Raw genomic sequence first — 23,097 nt, 5'->3', positions numbered from 1 at the left:
CAAATCAGCCCTATTTTGCCCCTGTTATTTCCTTTATTATTTTCCATACTATTCATGTACGTTTTCATGAAGGTGTATGTATTGTTATTGTAATTGTATAAGTTCTGTCTTAGATTTGTTTAGTATTGTGCAAGCGCCAGATTTAGTGGGCGTGGTTTTGAGTGGCGTACGTGACCGGATGTATGATTGGCGTACGTGACCGGATGTATGTTCGGTTGGTATATATAGCGACGGAAGTGGTCTGTGCGTTAGAGTGACGAGAGTGAGAAGGAGAAGCAGAAGGAACCGAATGTGAGACAAAGATGGTGGATCAGTAAACGCACACGGTGCTGAGACCGAAGACAACACGAGTCATTTAGAGACCTGCCTTTAACATTGACTGTTAGTAGTGAATCACGGGCTACCCGCAGCACCGCGGGAGTTCGGAGTTTGTTGAGTTGGCAGCGCTAGCCCAGTTTAGCTGTGTCCCCGTTAGCCAGCCTTGCTAGCCGCCGGCTGCTAACGTTGGCGCATAGCGAGACCCAAGCTGGACAGAGCCGTCGCCTCCACGAGGTGGATTGCGACCGACCGCCGACACCACCGGAGCTGACCGTGGACCACCGGACCTGAGCCATTCACCAACCTCGTCGTTGACTACGAAGAAGCCCCTTTCCCTTCGAGTTGCAACGTCACTTCCCCCCCCTTGTCTGCTGCCTTCCTCGAAGCACATGCGAGCTCCAACCAGGCCTCAACGCGCTCATTTCAGTCCGGGACTCTAAGCCTTTTCCGGCCAGGTACTGTGTGTGAGTGAGTGATTGAGTGTGTGTGTGGCCGGCGGGGAGGGAGTATATATGGGGATGTATATATAATTTGTATAAATAAATGTGTTTGTTCATATTCGATACATTGCTGTGTGTTTAGTTGTCTGTTAGCTAATGCTAATGCTAATGCTAGTAATGCTAGTCTAAAGGGTTGCTGGCGCCCCCTGCCTCTATCCTCCTACACTGCCGATTTAGCTCAGAGTTAGTTAGATAACCAGCCCTTCCTAAATTCTACAGTCCTTTAGCTACTCCCTGGTTACAATTGGTCCTTCGAGCCGGATAGGTTGTGTAGTGATAGCATGGCTGAGCGCAGCCAACCAGACGAGACAGACATCAAAGAGCACCAGCCTGAGGATGAGATGGCAGAACAGCAGGGTTTTGCCGTAGAAACGGAAGAGCAGGAAGGAGAGGCCCGGTCTGACAGCGCCTGCGGGCGGAAGAGGGAGGGCCTCAGCCTTAACGATCTGCCTCCCAGTACGGCGCGCTCGAGACCTAGCTCCTGCCGTTCAGTGGCTTCCTCCAGGTCCAGGGTTTCCGTGGGCAGTTCTGCCTCTGGGGCGGATAGCATGCACTCCAGAGGGAGTAGTGCCGCGCTGTCAGAATGTATGCGCCAACAGGCCGAGATGGCGTTAGAGCGGGAACGCCTCCAGTTCGAGCGTGAACGCCTCCAGATGGAAGGAGCGGAACGTGCGGCGGAGAGACAGCGCCAGGAGGCGTTAGAGAGGGAACGCATCCAGTTCGAGCGCGAGCGCCTCCAGATGGAGAGGGCGGAACGCGCGGCGGAGAGGCAGCGCCAGGAGGCGCTAGAACGTGAACGCCTCCAGATGGAGCGCTACCGCCTCCAGATGGCGAGAGAGCAACTGCACGCGGAGAAGATGGAGGAAGTGATGCAGACCATGCGCGACGTGTGCATCAGCAGAGCTCCGTCGGCCCGTAGCTCCAGAGCATCATCCGCACGGCCCTCTCGAGTGCCATCTCCTGAACCCCCCGCCGATGGCTCCATGACCCCCGCCATGACTGTCCAACTACAGGCCCAGCTGACCACCTTGAAGGAAGAGGACCAGGGACCCGACCGCTACGCGGCCCAGAGGGAGCCAGCGTCGCTGCCCGGGAGGGGAGCCATTCCCCAAGAGCGTAGCACACCCCTAGGTCCTCCAGTGAACCAAAAGGCATGCAGGCCGGACACCCAGACCGTCACTCCAGCCCCGATCATCCACTACAGGATGTTTCCCCAGGTGGAGGGACCCAAGTTCCCCTTCTTCAAGGACGAGGACAGGAGCCAGTATGTGGAACTACGCATCTGCCTAGACACGCTCTTGGACGACTCCTGCTCAGAGTCCTACAAATATGCGATTCTCCTTCAGCATGTGAGGAACCCCAGAGCCCACAACATGGTTCTGGCCCATGCCTCCGCACCGACACCTTACACCAGAGCGCTCGCCGACTTGGATGCCCGCTACGGTCGTCCCTGGAACCACGCCCTTGCTGAACTGCAAGCCCTCGAACAGCAGGCCCCCATCAAGGATGAACGGGCGCTGGATGACTTCGCGCTCCGCGTGCACACCTTGGTTGGAATGCTGAAGACGCAGGGCCCAGCTGGCGCCAGCGAGATCAACAGCACCTCCAACGTAGAGCGGCTGCTCCGCAAGATCCCACGCTTCCGGCAGGAGAGGTTCCGGCGACAGCAGCGCGTTCGTAACCCCGGGAAGTTGGGTCTGAGCATGGCTGCCTTCGCGGAGTTCCTACTGGAGGAAGTGCATGACACCAACGTAGACGCCATGGGTTACGCTGAGCCGAAGAAGGAGAGGGAGAAGGGAGACCGCTGGGACAGGCCGAGCTCGAACAGAGGACGCCCAGTAGGAGTGCTGCACACGGAGGAGGAGCCTCGGAGAGAGAGGAAAGCCCGACCTGAGGGAAAGGATTCCTCTCAACCCCCTCAAAAGGGACGGAGAGGTCCACCGCCATGTCCGTACTGCACCAGCGAGCACTGGTTCAATGAGTGCAGTGACTTCAACAACCTGAGTACCGAGGCCAAGCAGAGGTGGCTCGAGGAGAACAAGAGGTGCTGGAACTGTGGGCGCGACCATCTGGCTAAGAACTGCACCTTGAGGAGAAAGTGCAACCGCTGTGAGGAGGTCCACCTCAACATCCTACACGAGGTCTCCCTCGCCAGGTCCACGGAGGGCACCAGAAGCCCTAGGTCCGTTAGCGCACCGGAAGAGGAAACACCTGTCTACTATCTAGACCCAACCCAGAGCAGCGGCTCCAAGGTCCTACTGAAGGTGGTGAAGGTCCGACTTCACCACAACAACGCTGTGTACGACACGTACGCCGTTCTAGACGACGGGTCGGAACGGACCATCCTTCTCCAGGAGGCAGTGCGCCAGTTGGGGCTCCAAGGGACTGAGGAGAAGCTGACTCTGCGCACGATACGTCGCGACCTTAAAGAGGTCACCGGGGCGAGAATCAACTTCTCTATCTCCCCGGCGGGGCGGCCGTCGGACAGATATCGGCTTCAGAATGTCTTCACCGCAGACCAGCTAGCGCTCTCCCGCTACGACTACCCCCTGGAGAGATTACGCGCAAGATATTCCCACCTACGGCGAGTAGACCTACATCCGATAGAAGGAGCGGAGCCAACCCTTCTCATCGGCTCGGACAACGCTGCACTGATCGTGTCGCTCCGTCCTCCGCTGAGAGGACCACGAGGCTGCCCGATGGCTGTTAAGACTGCGCTTGGGTGGGCCCTCCAAGGCGCTACCGAGTGGAGAGATAGAGACGGGAGAGCTACGTCATCCCTCCATGTCCGAACCGAAGAAGTGCAGACCATCAACTGCCTTCACACCAGTGTGGACTCCATGAATGCGGCGCTACTAGACAACGTCCAGAAGCTGTGGACGCTAGACGTTGCGCCCTACAAGAATGAGAAGCTCTACGTACGGTCCAAGGAGGACGTCTACGCCATAGACCTCCTTAAAGCAAAGACAGTGCGTATCGAAGTCCAGGGCGTGAAGAGATACGTCACACCACTACTCCGAAGAGAACCCATGCCAGAGTTTCGAGTATCCCCTCGAACCGTCCTACAGTGTCTGACCAGCACTGAGAAGCGTATGAGGAAGGACGAGGTCCTTGCTGCTTCTTACAGAACGGAGATGAAGAAACTGACGGAGTCCGGTCTGGTGAAGAAGCTTGAGCCAGCCGAGGCGAACCAGAGTGCCGAGTCTTGGTACCTCCCGCACCACAATGTTCACCACAACGGGAAGAACCGAGTGGTCTTCAACTGTAGCTACCAGGTGGGGAAGCTCAACCTCAACCACTATCTTCTCCCTGGTCCAACCTTGACCCCAGCCCTCTTGGGAGTTCTGGTGCGATTCCGTCAGCAGCCGATCGCAGTCAGTGGTGACATTAAGCGAATGTTTCACCAGGTCAGGATGTTGGAGGAAGACAAGCCACTCATGAGGTTTCTCTGGAGAGAGGACCCGAGCGACCCCGACCCCTCTATCTACCAGTGGGAGGTGCTACCCTTCGGGACAACCTGCAGCCCCTGTTGCGCCACCTATGCGCTACAGACTCACGCCGCGCGGGAGACGGCACCTCCTGGAGTGTTTGACGCCGTCCATAAGAGCTTTTACGTGGACAACTGCCTCCACAGTTCGAAGACAGCCACGGAAGCCCGTCAGCTAGTCCAGGACCTGCGTGCTCATCTCCAGGAGGGTGGATTTGAGATCTGCCAGTGGGCCAGCAACGACCCGCAAGTCATCAGAGACCTCCCGAAGGAGGCCACCTCGACCAGCAGCGAGGCTTGGGTCTCTCACTCACCAGATGATGCTCAGGAGATGACGCTCGGACTTATCTGGCAGTTCCAGACCGACACTCTACGCTATCGCAATAAGCCTGCCAAGCCCCAACGCGTCACGATGAGAACGATATACAGCACTCTAGCGAGCCAGTACGACCCACTGGGATATATCGCTCCCTTCACGACGATGGCCAAGGTGCTTGTCCGGGAGCTGTGGGCCCAAGAACGAGGATGGGACGATCCTCTGCCTCGTCACCTAGAAGAGAAGTGGAAGGCCTGGGAGCAGGAACTTCCCACTCTCCAGCACATCAAGCTGCAGCGGAGCTACTTCCCTCCCTCCACGGACCTAGAGAGGAGTGTCATCACGCTACATGTATTCTGCGACGCCTCGGAGATGGCGTACGGGTCCGTGGCATACGTCAGAGCGGCAGAGCTTGGAGGTGAAGTCCACGTCTCGTTTGTCCTGGCACGTTCCCGAGTGGCGCCGAAAAAGCAACAGTCCATCCCAAGACTGGAGCTGTGTGCTGCCCTGAACGGCGCGCAACTGGGAAGGTTCCTGCTCGACGAGCTCCAGCTACCTCTGATGAGCGTCACCATGTGGTCAGACTCAACTACCGTCCTCCAGTGGTTGAAGTCCAGCTCATGTCGGTATAAGGTGTTCGTGGGCACCCGAGTCGCAGAGATTCTGGAGTTGACTGAGGTGAACTGCTGGCGTTATGTAGACACCAAGAGGAACCCTGCTGACGTCATCACGAGAGGGGCAACTCTCCAGGATCTGGCTGAGCCCCACCTGTATCACACGGGACCAGACTTCCTACAGGAGCGGGAGTCAGAGTGGCCAGCCACGCCGGCGTTAGCAGAAGACAGAGAGGACAAAGAGCTGCGTAAGACGTTGTTCTGCGGAGCCACCCAGGTCGTAGACCCTGAGACTACTCCGGGAGAGGAGTGTGAGACGCTCGAAGAGCTGCAGAAGAGGATGTTCTGCTCCAAGGCCGGTCTACCCCTAGATACTACGCTCAGCGCCGAAGATTACACCGCGGCGGAGCTCCTGGTGCTGCAGAGTGCCCAACAGGATGCCTTCTCCCGAGAACTGGAGTGTCTCGAGAAAGGGAAGCCGATCCCCTCGGACAGTAGACTCCGCGGCTTAGCTCCAGAGCTCGACGGTGTTCTCATTCGCGTGGGTGGCAGACTGCGCCGCGCTCAAGATCTAGACCTAGACACGAAGCATCCCATCGTGCTTCCCACTAAGCATCAGGTCACCAGATTGGTCATCAAGCACCATGATGACAAAGTGCAGCACGCGGGTGGAGAGCGTGTCTTCGCGGAGGTACGACGGAGATTCTGGATACTCCATGGACGGGAGGCGGTACGGAGATATCAAAGGTCCTGCTCGGACTGCCAGAGGTGGCGAGCCACGCCGCCGCAGCCCATGATGTCCGATCTGCCCGAGGACCGGCTGCGACTGAGACAGGCTCCGTTCCACTCTACTGGGGTCGACTGTTTCGGGCCACTCCTAGTCCGAAACCGGCGAGCCTCCGAAAAGCGGTGGGGCATCATCTACACGTGCCTGACGACGAGAGCAATGCACCTTGAAGTTCTGCACCAGCTCACAAGCGACAGCTTCCTCATGTCCTTCAAGAGGTTCACCTCCAGGCGAGGGACCCCTAAGACCCTCCGGTCGGACAGAGGCACCAACTTCGTCGGTGGTGAGGCCGAGCTGAGGGCGAGCTACGCTGCGATGACTGAGGAGGCCCGTGACAGACTCGCCTCCCAGCAAGTGAAGTTTGAGTTCAACCCCCCAAATGCTCCACACTTCGGGGGAGCCTGGGAGCGGGAGATTCGCTCAGTAAAGAACGTCCTACGTACCATTCTCGGACAGAAGGTGCCTACCGATGAGGTGCTCGAGACTGTACTAGCAGAGATTGAGGGCATCTTGAACTCCCGGCCCCTAGGCTATACCTCCAGTGATGTAGCAGATCTGGATCCCATTACGCCCAACTTCTTGCTGATGGGGCGGCGAGACTCTGCACTGCCTCAGGTAGTCTACGACCCTGCAGAGCTCACCGGAAGAAGATGGTGGAGGCACAGCCAGGTGCTCGCGGACCAGTTTTGGAGGCAGTTCATACTGCACTACCTGCCGACCCTGCAAGTCAGGCAGAAGTGGACGAGGGAGAGAGACAACTTGTCCGAAGGTGCCGTGGTACTGGTGATCGACCAGTCCCTTCCACGCGCCGCCTGGCAGACAGGCAGAGTGACCAAGGTCCTGCCGGGTCCGGATGGAAGGGTGCGGACGGCCATCGTGGACGTTGGTGGTCGCACTTACACCCGACCTGTGGCACGCCTGATTGAGCTCCCTCAAATTACAAAGGACACTATCACCTCATACCTCACGCTGCTAGAGCAGCCTAGCCAGTGTGCCTTCCATAGTTAAATGAAACCGAGGGTTTCATGGGGCGGCTGTTATGAAGGCCCACAATTTAGAGCCAGTTAGTTTCCCCAAATCAGCCCTATTTTGCCCCTGTTATTTCCTTTATTATTTTCCATACTATTCATGTACGTTTTCATGAAGGTGTATGTATTGTTATTGTAATTGTATAAGTTCTGTCTTAGATTTGTTTAGTATTGTGCAAGCGCCAGATTTAGTGGGCGTGGTTTTGAGTGGCGTACGTGACCGGATGTATGATTGGCGTACGTGACCGGATGTATGTTCGGTTGGTATATATAGCGACGGAAGTGGTCTGTGCGTTAGAGTGACGAGAGTGAGAAGGAGAAGCAGAAGGAACCGAATGTGAGACAAAGATGGTGGATCAGTAAACGCACACGGTGCTGAGACCGAAGACAACACGAGTCATTTAGAGACCTGCCTTTAACATTGACTGTTAGTAGTGAATCACGGGCTACCCGCAGCACCGCGGGAGTTCGGAGTTTGTTGAGTTGGCAGCGCTAGCCCAGTTTAGCTGTGTCCCCGTTAGCCAGCCTTGCTAGCCGCCGGCTGCTAACGTTGGCGCATAGCGAGACCCAAGCTGGACAGAGCCGTCGCCTCCACGAGGTGGATTGCGACCGACCGCCGACACCACCGGAGCTGACCGTGGACCACCGGACCTGAGCCATTCACCAACCTCGTCGTTGACTACGAAGAAGCCCCTTTCCCTTCGAGTTGCAACGTCACTTCCCCCCCCTTGTCTGCTGCCTTCCTCGAAGCACATGCGAGCTCCAACCAGGCCTCAACGCGCTCATTTCAGTCCGGGACTCTAAGCCTTTTCCGGCCAGGTACTGTGTGTGAGTGAGTGATTGAGTGTGTGTGTGGCCGGCGGGGAGGGAGTATATATGGGGATGTATATATAATTTGTATAAATAAATGTGTTTGTTCATATTCGATACATTGCTGTGTGTTTAGTTGTCTGTTAGCTAATGCTAATGCTAATGCTAGTAATGCTAGTCTAAAGGGTTGCTGGCGCCCCCTGCCTCTATCCTCCTACACTGCCGATTTAGCTCAGAGTTAGTTAGATAACCAGCCCTTCCTAAATTCTACAGTCCTTTAGCTACTCCCTGGTTACAGTTTCTTTATTTTCTCATCAGACATCCACTCTTATCCAACAAGATTCAATAATGACCTCCACTTACCTTTCTGTCGAACTTCTAGCCACCAATTCAACATTTGTTATAGAGGTCCGAGAATCTGGAACACCTTGAGCTCGCCACTGAGATCAACACCTCGATCGGCTTTCAGAAAGCAACTGAAAAAATATCTAATTTCGTTATGAGCTGTTCATTTTATATTGTAGTGCTTTTCCCGTTGAAAGGTGGGCAAGATGGAAATCTATGTTTATTTTTTTACTAATCTTACTATCCTTTTATCTATTTTCAGTTTTCTTTTTTTTTTGTCTTGTGTGTTTGTATGTGCTATCCTACCTTTCTGCCCGATGGATATGATTTTGTTTGTGGTTTCTTTTCTCTTATTGACATGCATTAAGTGTTCCTTGATGTTTATTTGAAACATAGATATTGACGGGAGTGGAACTATGTACAAGCCTTCTGGGCTTCGTTCCCTCCTTGCACAATCTCTTGTGTGCTAAATAAATAAACTAAACTAAAACTAATACTGTAACAACAGACAGTGTTGCAGCTCTCACTAGAAGGCTTGTCCACGGAGGAGGAGAGTGGATCCTGGAGGGAGATGGCCACTAAACACCTAAAAGCTACTTACAATACAGATATATTCATCCAGAATGGCTACATCAATGTTATTTTTTTGTAATATTCATCTGACCCAGGAACTATGTTTAACTTTAAAGGCTTTTTTCTTTTTGTACTGATTTATTGCCATGTAATCAACTTGTCAGTCAATTGTTAGAATTTGGTATTTTTTGCTCTGGGCACATGGTCGGCCATATTCAGCACACCTGGAGCAATTAGGGGTTAAGTGCCTTGCTCAAGGACACATGCAATGAATGAATGAATGAATGAATGAATGAATGAACCTTTATTGTCCCCAATGGGGACATTTTGTTGTCAAACAGCTTAGTTATGGCAGAGCTCCCTCCTGAGGTGGGGATCGAACCAGCAAACCTACGATTGCTAGCCGGCCACTCTAACCTCTAATCATACCTCAGTCAGTCTACAGTAATCTGAATCATGCGCCTTTAATGACTGTCCAAAAGGCTTTTCATATCTACAGAGTGGCTACAGAAGTAAAGCTGATGTTGTGGTTTTGACAGAGACCAGCAGGAGAGACCAGCCTCACCTGTACCCAGCTGTGTGTCCATGAAGAGTGACCTTTCTATGGGACAACCAATATGCTTCAGACAAGGAACTAGTAAACAAGGGTAGGTGTAACATGGGGATGTGATGAACTAACTGTGAGACTAGGCCACCTGTTGGTTTCATGAGGTCCTCAGGTAACTATAATGAACTATCAATGAGGGGGTTATGGGAGTAAGGCCCACAATGCAACAATCATATTCAGCTCTAGGAGCTCAGCAAATATGTATCATTAAAGGCAGAATTTCAAATGTTAGACTTAGTAATGTAGATATACTGTAGTTCAATGCATACTGTAGCAACAGACCGTGTTGCACCTCTCACTAGAAGGCTTGTCCACGGAGGAGGAGAGTGGATCCTGGAGGGAGGTGGTCACTAAAAACCTAAAACCTACTTACAATACAGATATATTATATTGGACTGACCACACTGTCCCCACTCTCCTCCTCCCAGCGCACCCCAACCCTCCATCATAATGGGGATCCCCTGAATGAAACAAAGACAGGTTCATTAACACTCTGTCCTTCACAATGCCACACTCCTGTGTAACTGGCTCTAGGAGCTCAGCTCATATGGCACATTAAAAAAACAACTCCACCTTGTAATCCAGGGTCCAGCAGGAGAGACCAGCCTCACCTGTACCCAGCTGTGTGTCCATGAAGAGTGACTGGTCTATGGATGGTCCAATAGAATTCAGACAAGGAACCGTCACTACTAAACAAGGGTAGCTGTAACATGGGGATGTGATGAACTAACTGTGAGACTAGAGCCCTGTCCGGACGGCATATAAATTACCTGAGGACCTCGGTAATATTTTTTTACCCTAGGACCCCAGTGATTTTAATGACCGATCCGGATGGAATAAAAAATCTCCATGCATGTTTGCGTTTCGGGTACAAGCTGCCATTTAACCTCACAGAAGAAGAAGCTGTTCCCAGATGTTTCGTCAGACCCACAACACAACGCACGTGTAGCTGCCATTTAACTCCACAGAAGAAGAAGGTGTTCACGGTTCTTTCGGAAAAGTACTTGTCAGACATGCCGCCTAAAACGCGACACTGGACCCGAGAGGAGACCTTATGTCTCATCTCAGTGTGGGGGGAACCACGCATCCAACGCCTTTTCGAGCAATCCATCCACAACCACAAAATTTGGGATGAAATCTACAAGCAGGTCTGTGACAAATCTCCGTCGGTAAAGACGAGATTTGAAACGACGAAGTGCCGTGAAAGGATCGAATACCTAAAAAAGAAATACAGAGAAAGCATCAAGCACAACAGGAGAACCGGTTCGGACCCCATGTACTCTCAGTACTTCTCCGAAATCGATGCTGTTTTGGGTAAGTTAAACATTGTATTGCGTGCTAGCAGGCTAACGTTAGCTAGTTGGCAAGTGCTAACTAACTGAACTTTGGTTGATATCAACAGGTTGTCGTCCTATGACTAATCCTGGACATGCTCACATGGACAACTTCAGCTCTGGTGATGAGACTGTAGAGCCATCTGGTAAGATTGGATATCACCATCCTTATTTCAAATATCTTTTTACAAATAGTGAGTGGATGTACGACTACCACTAACGTTACAACAACTATACTAGTCTAGTACTACCATTTTTTACAGTGAGTAGACTAGATCATGTTACTGCTACTAGTATAATAATAATAATAATACGTGGCTGTTGTTTATTTCAGAATCCCCAACTGAACCCCCTGATACTGAGACTGACTTTGGCAGAGCAGCTGACAGATCAGAGTTCCAGCACAAGCAAATCCAATGGCACTCCACAAGGTAAGAGGTCTACTAATATACATTCTCATTTTAGAAGTGTGTTTCATATACCTCCATCTCATGGATGCAATTATCAAAATGTAAGATAATGATCAATTACAAAAAAAAAATAGTTCTTATTCAGCAGGCTGTTTCTTTTTTTACAGTTGCACAAAAAAGAAGAGGCAGAAAGACCAAAATCATGGAAGCTCTGGATAAAAGTATTGACCGACTGCTTGACCACGACAAGGAAAGTGATTCTCTCAGCCATGAAAAGGAGAGATTCGCATGGGAGCGGGAGGTGGAAAGCAGGCGGTTGGATCTCAAGAGGTCACGCCTCGACTTTGATATAAAAAAAATGGAGGCTGAAGAGAGGCGCTCATGATAATCGACTAATGATGATGCAGTTTATGCAGCGTATGATGCCTACACCACCACCCACTTGTATGTATCCTCCTATGTATCCAGGTTCTTTGGCTGACACAACCACATTTCCATATGGAGCTCCTATGCCACCAGCTCCAATGGCTACACCAATTTACCAGCCAGACTCTCCTTAGAAGCCTGTAGTTTAGGGTAGCCATAACACACGACTAGTCACTTTGCTTTGCTCCTTCCTAGTCATGCTCGTACCCCTAATTTTTTGTGGGAACATTGTATTAAAACTAGCCATACTTTTTCATGAGTAATACAATGTTCCCACAAAAAATTAGGGGTAAAAACATGGGGTATGAGTACGACTTGGGAAGGAGCAAAGCGAAGTGACTAGTCGTGTGTTACTAAGTTTAGAGTAGCTCTGGACTGGTACAGAACTACAGCCCTGTCCTAGCCAATGTTGTTCATGTTTAGGCATAGGAAGTGAAAATAAGTGTTAAATACTGTGGGTATGTTACATTTTTATTTTATTTGTTTCCAGACTGTTAAAAAAACAACCCATCTTGGGGGGCACTTAATTTCTCAGGTGCTGACAATTGTACACTGTACATATTTTTACTTTTACATTTATACTTTTATTTTAACTGAACACTACTTTTCGTTGAAGTTGTTAACTTTGTTTGTGGAGAAGATCCATGCTTCACAACTGTAGTGCTTTTCACCTGTCAGCAACCAAAAGAAAATCTTTAAATAAAGATACGTTTTTGATACACAATTCATCCTACTGCCTGTCTGCCTGCAATGTGTGCGACTAGAGCTTCACGGATCCTATCTGCAGTGGTAAGTGCAGGGAGGATCCCCTCTGCAGGGTCTTCTTCCTCAGGCTGGGCAGGTGTGTGGTCATCTGCAGGCTGCTCGGGTGGGTTGTCCTCTCCTGGGAGCGTTGGTGTGTAGTCGAGCTTCTGTATCTCACAAAAGTTGTGCAAAACAATGCAGGCTGCTACTATGTATTTCACATGTTCTGTTTGTGAGTCATTCCTCTTCATAATGGAACGCCACCGTCCTTTTAAGCGCCCAAAAGCATGCTCAACATGAATGCGAGCACTGCTCAAGCATTCGTTGAACTGTTTTTGAGGTCCCCTTGCTGTGCCGTCTGGGTATGGCTTCATGATGTTTGTTGTGAGGCTGTAGGCGGAGTCAGCAAGAATTAGCACTGGTATGTCAACACCTTGTATGTTCTTGGTAAAGGGGGGGAAGAATGTGCCATTATCAAGTTTTTGGCAAAGACGAGAGTTTTCAAAAACAAAAGAATCATGGCACTTTCCTGGCCAGCCAACGTCAAAGTCCATGAACTTGTACTCATGGTCAACCAGCCCCTGCAATTGGACACTGTACCAGCCTTTTCTGTTGTGGTAGTCGGTATGGTAGGCAGATGGTGCTACAATCGGTATGTGTGTACCATCCAGGGCTCCAGCACACATTGGGAATCCAGTTTTCCTCTCAAATCCTCCAGTGATGGCTTTCACTTCAGGTACAGTTGTAGGTCTTCTAACATACACTCTCTTCAATTTGCAGAGTGCCTGACACACCTCCCAAAAGATGTCGCATGCAGTGCTTTTTCCAATTCCAAACAGGTTGCCCAGGTCGTGGAATTCAACATTGCTTGCAAGCTTGTACAGAGTGACCGCCACTCTTTTTTCCAGGGAGACTGGGCCTTTCATCACCGTGGTTTTGGGGTTGACATACTGGCGAAGCTGGTCACAGAGGTTGAGGAATGTTGTTTGTGGCATTCGGAAGTTACGGTACCACTCAGTGTCATCAAAGTTTTGCAGGACGTCACATTCCCAAAACAGACTTCTCCGCTCCCTTGGTGCGCTGGGGGTGGGACACCAACTGCTCACTGTAATATAGAAGGCAGAGAAAGGTGAATTTAGCTTTATTCCAATGTGGGTGCATTGAGCAAAACATTAATAATACAGGGGGTAAGATCAAGGATGTTTTAAATGTAGGGTAAGATGTGTTGGGTTGGGTTAAGACTAGCCCAAGCCGCAACTGGTTTATTACATATAAGCCCAGAGTCACGGCTGGGCTGTCCGAACTGTCCCACAGTTGCAGTGCTACTGATGGGGGTACCCATGGATAACGTTCATATTTGAGATACGACGTAAGGAAACGGGTAAGGATTCCCCTTCCCTCCGATTTGAGCAACATGTGACTATTTCAGTAGCACTGTAGTAGAGAACAGTGGGGCTGTGTTGGCTAACATTATTTGGCTAGCTAGCTATTATTAGCAGTTCATCAACGAGCTTACCGGCAACCGTCATAAGTGTGGCCCATCTCTGCAGCTTGCAAGACCTGGCTCTTCTGATCGATTTGATCACTCTTCTTATTATTATTGGTCGCCATGAGGGGATGACAGGCGTAGATAGTGAAGATTCAAGGGAGTCATTAATAATGTCCCAAACCACATCCATATTTTAGTAGGGATCTAACTAATTAGTACCAGGTCACGATCGACGTGAAGCAGGCAGAGCCGTAATGATGTGCAGCGTCAAAACCGGAAATGCTAGTGTTAATATCGCGCACGAAATCATGCAATACTGACATGTCGATCAGAACGGTAATAAAATTACCTGAGGACCTCAGGGTTTGCTGAAACACAGTAGGTAATTCCAGCCGGAATAATTACTGGGGTCCCTGGAGTAAATCACTGACATGGTCGGTCCGGACGGGATAAAAATTACCGAATTACCCCAGGTAAAACATATATTACCGAGGTCCTCAGGTCATTTATATGCCGTCCGGACAGGGCTATAGACTATTCTTGTTGCCATTCCTAAATGTCTGTTACATTATCATGCCATAGAATTAATGATACTTGTAGACAAAGGCTGTATGATTGAGACAGAAAATACATTATCTTCCATTCAATTACTATATTGTGTGTGTGTGTGTGTGTGTGTGTGTGTGTGTGTGTGTGTGTGTGTGTGTGTGTGTGTGTGTGTGTGTGTGTGTGTGTGTGTGTGTGTGTGTGTGTGTGTGTGTGTGTGTGTGTGTGTGTGTGTGTGTGTGTGTGTGTGTGTGTGTGTGCGTGCGTGCGTGCGTGCGTGCGGAGGCAGAGGGGGCTGCTCTGTCTCACTCTCTGAATATGTTTGCCCTCCTCAAATCCTGACCCACCTGTCCTTAGATCAGCTCCTGGGGCTACACAATACTGGACTAATAATAATAATAATAATAACCTTTATTTGTATAGCACTTTTCCTGCAAACATTGCAGCTCAAAGTGCTTTAATCATTATGTATCATCATTTCATAAATTTTATTATTTAGTCATTTAAAAGCAATATTAAAAAGATGGGTTTTTAGTCTTGACTTGAATATTTGCTGAGGTTGCATCCCTAATGTAAACTGGCAGTGCATTCCACAATTTGGGTGCATAAAATGAGAATGCAGCCTCACCAAATCTCTTCTTTTGTACATGTGGTACACAGAGAAAGCAAGCACCAGAAGACCTGAGAGCTCTATTAGGCTGATATGCTAGCAAAAGGTCTTTCAGATATTCTGGTGCTGTGCCAGTGAGAGCTTTATAAGGAATCAAAAGGATCTTGAAATCTATTCTGAACTTAACAGGAAGCCAGTGTAGAGTCGCTAAAATAGGAGTTATATGATATATTCTGCTCGTTTTGGTTAAAACAACTAACCCAATAGCTACCAAATACATTGTACCAGACGTAGAAATCCAGTGACTACATGTATCCATGGTTGCTTGCTCCACTGTTGAGAGCAACTATAACTCTCACTCATGAATTCTTGCACCACAGTGATCGTTTGGCTGCATGTATTTAGTTGTATTCCTCATTCAGGCTGAATGGATGTGATTTCGCATTTAAAACGAAGTGAAATTACTAGAAAACATATTGGTCTAGTGAAATGTTAAAATCCTAAAACAGCCCATGTAAGGGTTTTTGATGAGAATGTCATTATATCCTAATTAGGTGCGGTGACATGCAACTGGAAATGATGGATAACACATCACATAATTTTTCTCAGACTCAAAATGACTTAACTTTGTGACCTCACAAAGAGATGCTGTGAAGCGTTGGCCTCAGCTCTCAGCTCAGACTCCTGCCACCTGAGAGAGCTGGACCTCAGTCATAATGATCTACATGACGGGGGGGTGAAGCTGCTCTCTGCTGGACTGGGGAGTCCACACTGTAAACTACAGACACTGAGGTGAGGTCTTTTGGGGTGTAGAAGCATGAGTATGTTGGGTCATTATGATGCACTAGTTGTTCTGTTCACTATAATACAATGTGTATAGCCTTTCAACTGCTGAATTAAGAGGGTTTAAAGCTGTAAATATGCACATTAGAGAGGAACAATCAGATTCTTGATATCAGATGGAGTGACACTATTTCCCCAGGTTGTCATTCTGTGGAGTCCCAGAGGAAGGCTGTGCTTCTCTGGCTTCAGCTCTGAGGTCTAACCCCTCCCACCTGAGAGAGCTGGACCTCAGCTACAATCACCCTGGAGACTCAGGACTGGCGCTGCTCTCTGCTCTACAGAAAGATCCACTCTGTAAACTACAGACACTCAGGTAAAGCTGAATATGTGGCTGGATGTATCAATGACATTAATGCACAGTATCTATTTCCCACATGATTGTGTGAGTGTCATCCAACCACTGTATGTTCTTCTGTGGTTGATATAGTGTGGACCCTGGTGAAGGGTGCTGGTTCAAACCTGGGCTGATCAAATGTAAGTCTCCAACACTGTAGAGAACAGGACTGTGATATTACTCAAGAATCAGGGTACAGCAGAGTTCAAAAAGAGCACCAGTAGTGTATTCATATGTAAATCTAAAATATTAGTAAATATGAATTAGTTGTATCCCTAGTAAAACATTTTAAATTAATGAGTAATATTTTGTGAAAAAAATGAATGCTACCATATAAAGCCCAGTTCACATCTATGCAACGGAACGCGACAGAACTCGCAGTCGCAAGGAATCGCCAGTGATTTGACACGTCAAGTCTCAGCAGAACGTCCAGATTTTATGGAACGTCTGATATTTCTCTTCAGCCAATCAGGAAATAGCACAGACCAGCGTCATCTGCTGCCAAGAAGTGGAGTGGACCTTATTAATACGACCCGTTTCTGAGCCAAACAGGAATTAACATTTCGTGGTAACGATGAGAGTGCAAACTCATCTAATCATGGCAACTATGTTGAGCTATTACATGCTTTTGCTGAGAAAGATGAAAAGTTAGCTAGACATTTGTAGACAGTGTTACGCTTGCCTGGCTCAGGACAAGGTGACAAAAAGGGAGACGACACATGGAGAACAATAATAGGAGATTTATTAAAGAATAAATATGTTAAATGGAAAGAATGATAAAGTAAATCATAACAACAACCAAAAAGGCTGCTGGTTGACCAGGAAGAGACCGAGTCCATCAATTTGACCCCCTCTTAAAGTTCCTGGGACAATCAGGATGATCACCTTCACCTGTGCCCATCAGGAACCAAGAGAGAGGGTCAACAAGACAATAGATGTTTGGCGCCCACTGGTGGTACCAGTGTGGATCGTCACATCCCCCCCCTTAAAACAGAGGCCTACTAAAAAGGTCTCTGCTAATTTGTTTCCCAGATTACAAATAATACAAATAATAACAAGAGTCTATTGCAACAAAAAAACGGTGATCTCTGCCACACACAGCCTAAACGTCAAATCCCAACCTCCCCTACAACCTGCCCACCCTCCAGCAATTCCTGGTACCTGGAAAAGCTCTATTTAAGGAGGGAGGAGCAAGAGAAAGAGAGATTAAGGACAAGAATTTTAGACCGGCAGCATTGATTCACCTGGTAAGGCGCTGGCTCGGACTCTGCAAAGTATGCAAAAAGGTCAGGGGGTTATGATCTTAACAAACGACCACTGGATGGGACCCCCCTCCCACATAACATCAAAGTGCTGCAGAGCCCAAACCAGTGCCAAACAGAACCCAAACAGTAACCAAACAGTAACCAAACCATAACCAAACCAAACCATAACCAAACTCCAGGCCCACTCACATCCTCCTCCCACCCTGCTGCCACCACAGGAGTGGATGGAGATGGAGACCCCTCGTTCACTGTGGTCAACACAACCGGCTTCACCTCCAAGACCGTATCTACTCCGGACCTAGGTGAACGAGAATAATAACATTTTGATAAGCTCAGGTGACAAAGTTGTGTAGACTTTCTACGGTTAGGAGTATCGATCAAATAATTCCGTTCGGACACCTGTCGTACAACAGAGTAGGGACCAGTAAATTTTGCTTGGAAAACTGGGTCACTCACAGAACAATCATTATGAGGAAGCCATTGACGAACCAACACATCCTCCAAGAGAAAACAACCACTTTCAGAGCTCTCCAGCTCATCCTTAGGCTGAATCCCACTGAGCAGCAGCTTCAGCTCAGGATCCTCCTGTTGGGCTAAAATCAACTCACTCCGAGACAAAGACGGCGGCAGATCTGGTAACTGAAAAACAGAATTGTCAGGAGTGAACTTATCAGACTCTCTACCATCATCAATTTTAGGGTCCATGCAACTCATAGCACGAGTCATGGCGCAGGCAGTAAAAACCTCAGGAAACTCCTTCACACTTAGGTCGGGTCCTGTTGGTCGTGTAAACCCAGAACTAACTACCAGAGGTGGGGGCACATCACTCCACACTCTTCCTCCAGCCAGGTTATTTCCTAAAATGACTGCCACACCCACCACAGGCAGAGAGGGTCGAACACCAATGGTCACTACCCCCTGGACCAGATCAGAGCAAAGCTCAATTTCATGCAAGGGGACAGACAAAGTCTGCATCCCCATCCCTCTAATCAAAACGCTGGTCCCCACACTTGACTCCTGAGAGAATGTTAAAACCGATTCCAATATAAACGATTCTGAAGCCCCTGTATCACGAAGTATCTGGACAGGCACTTTCTGTGGGCTACCCACCAGAGAAACGAAACCTGTAGTAATAAACGGACCAAAATCAGGATCCTCCTCGCTAATCTGTATGGAGGCAGAGCCCTGTAATGCCCCCGCCAACTCAGTAGCCGCAGGTGGGCTGGATACTGAGGATGCCATCACCCCTGGTTTAAAGGGAGACCCCTCGGCAACCCCAGACACTCTTACTCCTGCCCCACAAGCATGCACTGCAAGAGCCAACGGTCTAACAGAGCCCCCCTTCCCACTGTAGGTTTTCTTTCCTTTTAGGACAGGACACTCCTGTTTCCAGTGACCCTTCCCAAGGCAATAATTGCATGTCGAGTTAGGATCTACTCTACTCTGACTGCCATGCTCCGACTTTGAAAAGGGGACAGAATAACCAGGACCTTCGTTAGGGAATTGTGTACGATTTACCAATAGGTCAGTCACGGTCGGATTTTGTCTACGGCTCCCCTCGCTACGAAAACGATGTTCACCAAACTGACTCTTATTAGTCAGTACAAATTCATCTGCCAACACCGCGGCTTGACCTGCTGTTTTCACCTTGTGTTCGTTAACGTAAGTGGCAATGCGATCAGGGACAATGGTTTTAAACTGTTCCAGAATAATCAAATTTGCCAGATCCTCCAGAGTATTCACCTCTACCGCCACGCACCAACGATTGAAATGGCTGGTTAGTTCTCTTACAACCTCAACATGAGTTTGTTTGTCATGTTTCTTCCATTGTCTAAACCGCTGTCTGTAAGCTTCAGGAACAAGTTCATAAGCCCTAAGGATAGCGGCCTTAACTGTATCATAATCTTTCCTCTCTCTACCATTAAGAGCAATATAAGCTTCCTGAGCTCGGCCAATAAGCACACTCTGTAGTAATGCGGTGCGGTCTGAAGTAGACCAGTCCCTATCGTCGGCAACACTCTCAAACAGTGAAAAGAATACATCAGGATCTTTTTCATTAAACTTTGGCAACAGTCTAACCATGACAGACATATTATCCCTCTTTGAATTACTCGAATCGCCACCTCCACCGTCAGATAACTTTCCCTCAGCAATCAACCTAAGGCGCTCCCGTTCAAGAGCTAATTTATCCAACTCCAATTCCCTGTCCCTCGCACGCTCTTGTGCCTGAAACTCACGCTCTCGCGTCTGCTCTCGCGTCTGAAATTCACGCTCTTGCATCTGAAATTCACGCTCTCGCGTCTGTGATTCCATCTGTAATGCTAACAATTCCTTCTGTTGATCAAATGTTAACTCAGTGGACCCAGATGCAACCCCAACGGATATTTTAGGGACAGACAATTTACCCTTTAGTATGCCCCTATTAATTAACGTAGTCTGTAAAGCCTCCACTACGTCCTGTTTCTTTGCTCGGCCTTTCACCACCTCAAGCTTAACCTCATAATGTTCCACAACCTTCCACAGTTGTTCCTTCGTTAACTGTAACAATCCATCGACCGACGGAGCTGCCACAAACTCCTCAAAAACATCCATAACTCAATATAATCAAATAACCAATATTAACCAACCCTAACAAACGGGAATCTCCCCTCCTATTACAAACTCCTCCTATAAACTACTCCCATATCAGCCATAATCTTCAGCCCATTTAAAGCGAGTAACTGTGCACACATACAAAACAGAAAAGTAACTAACATACTTCGTAAGAGCTGCCCCGCATCTAACTCAGTAATGACTGACTAACCACTCAGCTAGTCTTCAGTGCGTTCACATGCAACTCTTCCACCAAGCAAATGCCTGGTGGCGCCCCCGCGTTCAACACACCAAAAATAACAAACGAAAACAATAAACAAGCGTTAAGCGCTTCTACTCCTAGCACGGGGGTTCACGTATAGCTCTGATGGTATCTAAACCACCCGCCCTACCTATCCTTCTCTGCTTTGCATAGAACACAGCACTCACCAAACTCCAGCCGAAGATCACAGCCAATACCAAGAGTTACGTCCTTGTCAGCACAGTCGGACGGCCAGCTCCCCCTCGTCACCAGCACCCAAACCAACGTACCAAATATACTAAACAATACATTACATCCAATCCAACCAAAACCCAATAACTATAAACAATAACCATGCAGGTCTCCCAATATAGAGTTGGACAAATCCAACAATCCAAACCCGAATATCAACTATGAAAAGGGAGAGAATATTGCTCTCACCAAATTCAATCCCGGACGAGCCCCCAATTTGTTACGCTTGCCTGGCTCAGGACAAGGTGACAAAAAGGGAGACGACACATGGAGAACAATAATAGGAGATTTATTAAAGAATAAATATGTTAAATGGAAAGAATGATAAAGTAAATCATAACAACAACCAAAAAGGCTGCTGGTTGACCAGGAAGAGACCGAGTCCATCAATTTGACCCCCTCTTAAAGTTCCTGGGACAATCAGGATGATCACCTTCACCTGTGCCCATCAGGAACCAAGAGAGAGGGTCAACAAGACAATAGATGTTTGGCGCCCACTGGTGGTACCAGTGTGGATCGTCACAACAGGTAGACAAGACTCTTGAAACTCTCACCTAGAAAGGAGTACATCTTTGTGAGTGACATGAAACTGACCCCTCCGTAGCCAATAGATAGTCCCTTGTTGTTGTTATATAGGGAGCTGGCTTTACTCAACTTTTAGGTCTGTCATGACAATGGGATCTGAATATTATGAGTGCAGCGGTGTGTTTTTATGTTTTCGTCTAGTGTGTGTGTGCACGTTAGCCTTGACAGCTAATGCATTTGTGTTGCAAATGGGAGGCAAGTTAGCTAGCTAGATAGATCGCCTAGATACTCAAGTCAACAACGGCTCCCTATTTCCTAGCTCGGCGTCTTCGCCGTTTATTGATCAGTGCTACTGCCAGCATGTCACTGTCGCTGTCAGCCATCTTGCAGGGTAAACACAAGTCGTTGTTATGGAAACGGTCGTCTGTGTCTCGTTGCGTCTCATCACCCATCTGTCTCGCCACCCATCTGTCTCAACACCCATCTGTCTCACCTGTCTCACCACTCATCTGTCTCACCTGTCTCACCACCCATCTGTCTCAACACCCATCTGTCTCACCACCCATCTGTCTCACCACCCATCTGTCTCACCACCCATCTGTCTCACCAACCATCTGTCTCACCTGTCTCATCACCCATCTGTCTCACCTGTCACACCACCCATCTGTCTGACCACCCATCTGTCTCACCTGTCTCACCACCCATCTGTCTCACCACCTGTCTGTCTCATCTATCTCACCACCCATCTGTCTCACCTGTTACAACCACCCATCTGTCTCACCACCCATCTGTCTCACCTGTCTCACCACCCATCTGTCTCACCACCTGTCTGTCTCACCTGTTACACCACCCATCTGTCTCACCACCCATCTGTCTCACCACCCATCTGTCTCACCACCCATCTGTCTCACCAGTCTCACCACCCATCTGTCTCACCACCCATCTGTCTCATCTGTCTCACCACCCGTCGGTCTCAAGTAGTTGCCGAGTTTTTTCTAACGACGGTCTAAACGTTCTAAAACTGACCCGTCACGTTGCGTTGCATAGATGTGAACTGGGCTTAACAAGATTACAATGTGAATATTGTAATTTATCCAATTGTATTGATTTGATGATTATTTTGGCCCTCTCAATCAGATGCCTGTGAGCTCACACTGGACCCAAACACAGCATACAGAAGCCTCTGTCTGAGGAGAACAGAGAGGTGAAATGGGGGAGAGAGGAGCAGCCGTATCCTGATAACCCAGAGAGATTTGAGTACTGTGCACAGGTGCTGTGTAGAGAGGGTCTGACTGGGTGTTGCTACTGGGAGGTAGAGTGGAGGGGGTGTGGGCCTTCTATAGGAGTGACATATAAAGGAATCAGCAGGAGAGGGATGGGTGATGACTGTGTGTTGGGATACAATGACAAGTCCTGGAGTCTGTCCTGCTCTGACAACTCTGACAGTTACTATGCCTGGCACAATAATAAGACAACTCACATACCTGTGCCCTCCTCTGGCTCCCACAGAGTAGGAATGTATCTGGACTGGCCGGCCGGCACTCTGTCCTTCTACAGGGTCTCCTCTGACACACTGACCCTCCTGCACACATTCCACTCCACATTCACTGAGCCCCTCTACCCAGGGTTTTGGGTTAGGGACTATGGATCTTCAGCGACCCTGTGTAAACTAGTCTAGGGAGATCACACTGAACACCTCAGGCTCAAACATGATGGATGATAACATGATGTCATGATGTAGTTTTACACACATCAAGCTTCATACACTCAAACTCAAAGGTTGTGATTTCCCACTAAGATTAAGCCTAGACACATGCAGTTGGACAGTGGTGCGTTTTTTTTACCTGAGATGTTGGGTGTACAGATGATCCCTCTCCCCTTTGTCTAGTGTGCAGTGTGTAGGGTGTTATGTGCAGTGCTTAGGGTGTAGTGTGTAGTGTGCAGTGTATAGGGTGTAGGGTGTAGCGTGTAGGGTGTAGTGTCAGTGTAGCTCTTGTGATGAGTAGCCCTGCCTGAGACCTGTCAGCCCAAATGTCTTAACCGTCCTCTTGGGTTAATGGCAGAATCTTGGGTCATCCAGGGGAGAGGTCCCCAGTTTGAG

The 23,097-nt window shown here is 48.9% G+C and overlaps 1 pseudogene across 1 annotated transcript in view; it reads left to right on the top strand.

Annotated features, from left to right (window-relative positions):
* LOC308160787 (NLR family CARD domain-containing protein 3-like) overlaps positions 1-22,674 on the top strand; it is a 34,252-nt pseudogene extending 11,578 nt beyond the window's left edge. Inside the window, exons 6-10 of the transcript in view lie at positions 15,554-15,736; positions 15,927-16,100; positions 16,215-16,225; positions 17,605-17,688; positions 22,134-22,674. The product of the transcript in view is annotated as an NLR family CARD domain-containing protein 3-like (transcript). The remainder of the gene's footprint in view (positions 1-15,553; positions 15,737-15,926; positions 16,101-16,214; positions 16,226-17,604; positions 17,689-22,133) is intronic.
* Positions 22,675-23,097: the final 423 nt, after the last annotated feature.

The sequence above is a fragment of the Nansenia antarctica genome (genome assembly GCF_963989245.1).
Source record: "Nansenia antarctica genome assembly, chromosome: 6".
Taxonomy (NCBI): Eukaryota; Metazoa; Chordata; class Actinopteri; order Argentiniformes; family Microstomatidae; genus Nansenia; species Nansenia antarctica.
This window is presented reverse-complemented; position numbering and strand designations above follow the sequence as displayed.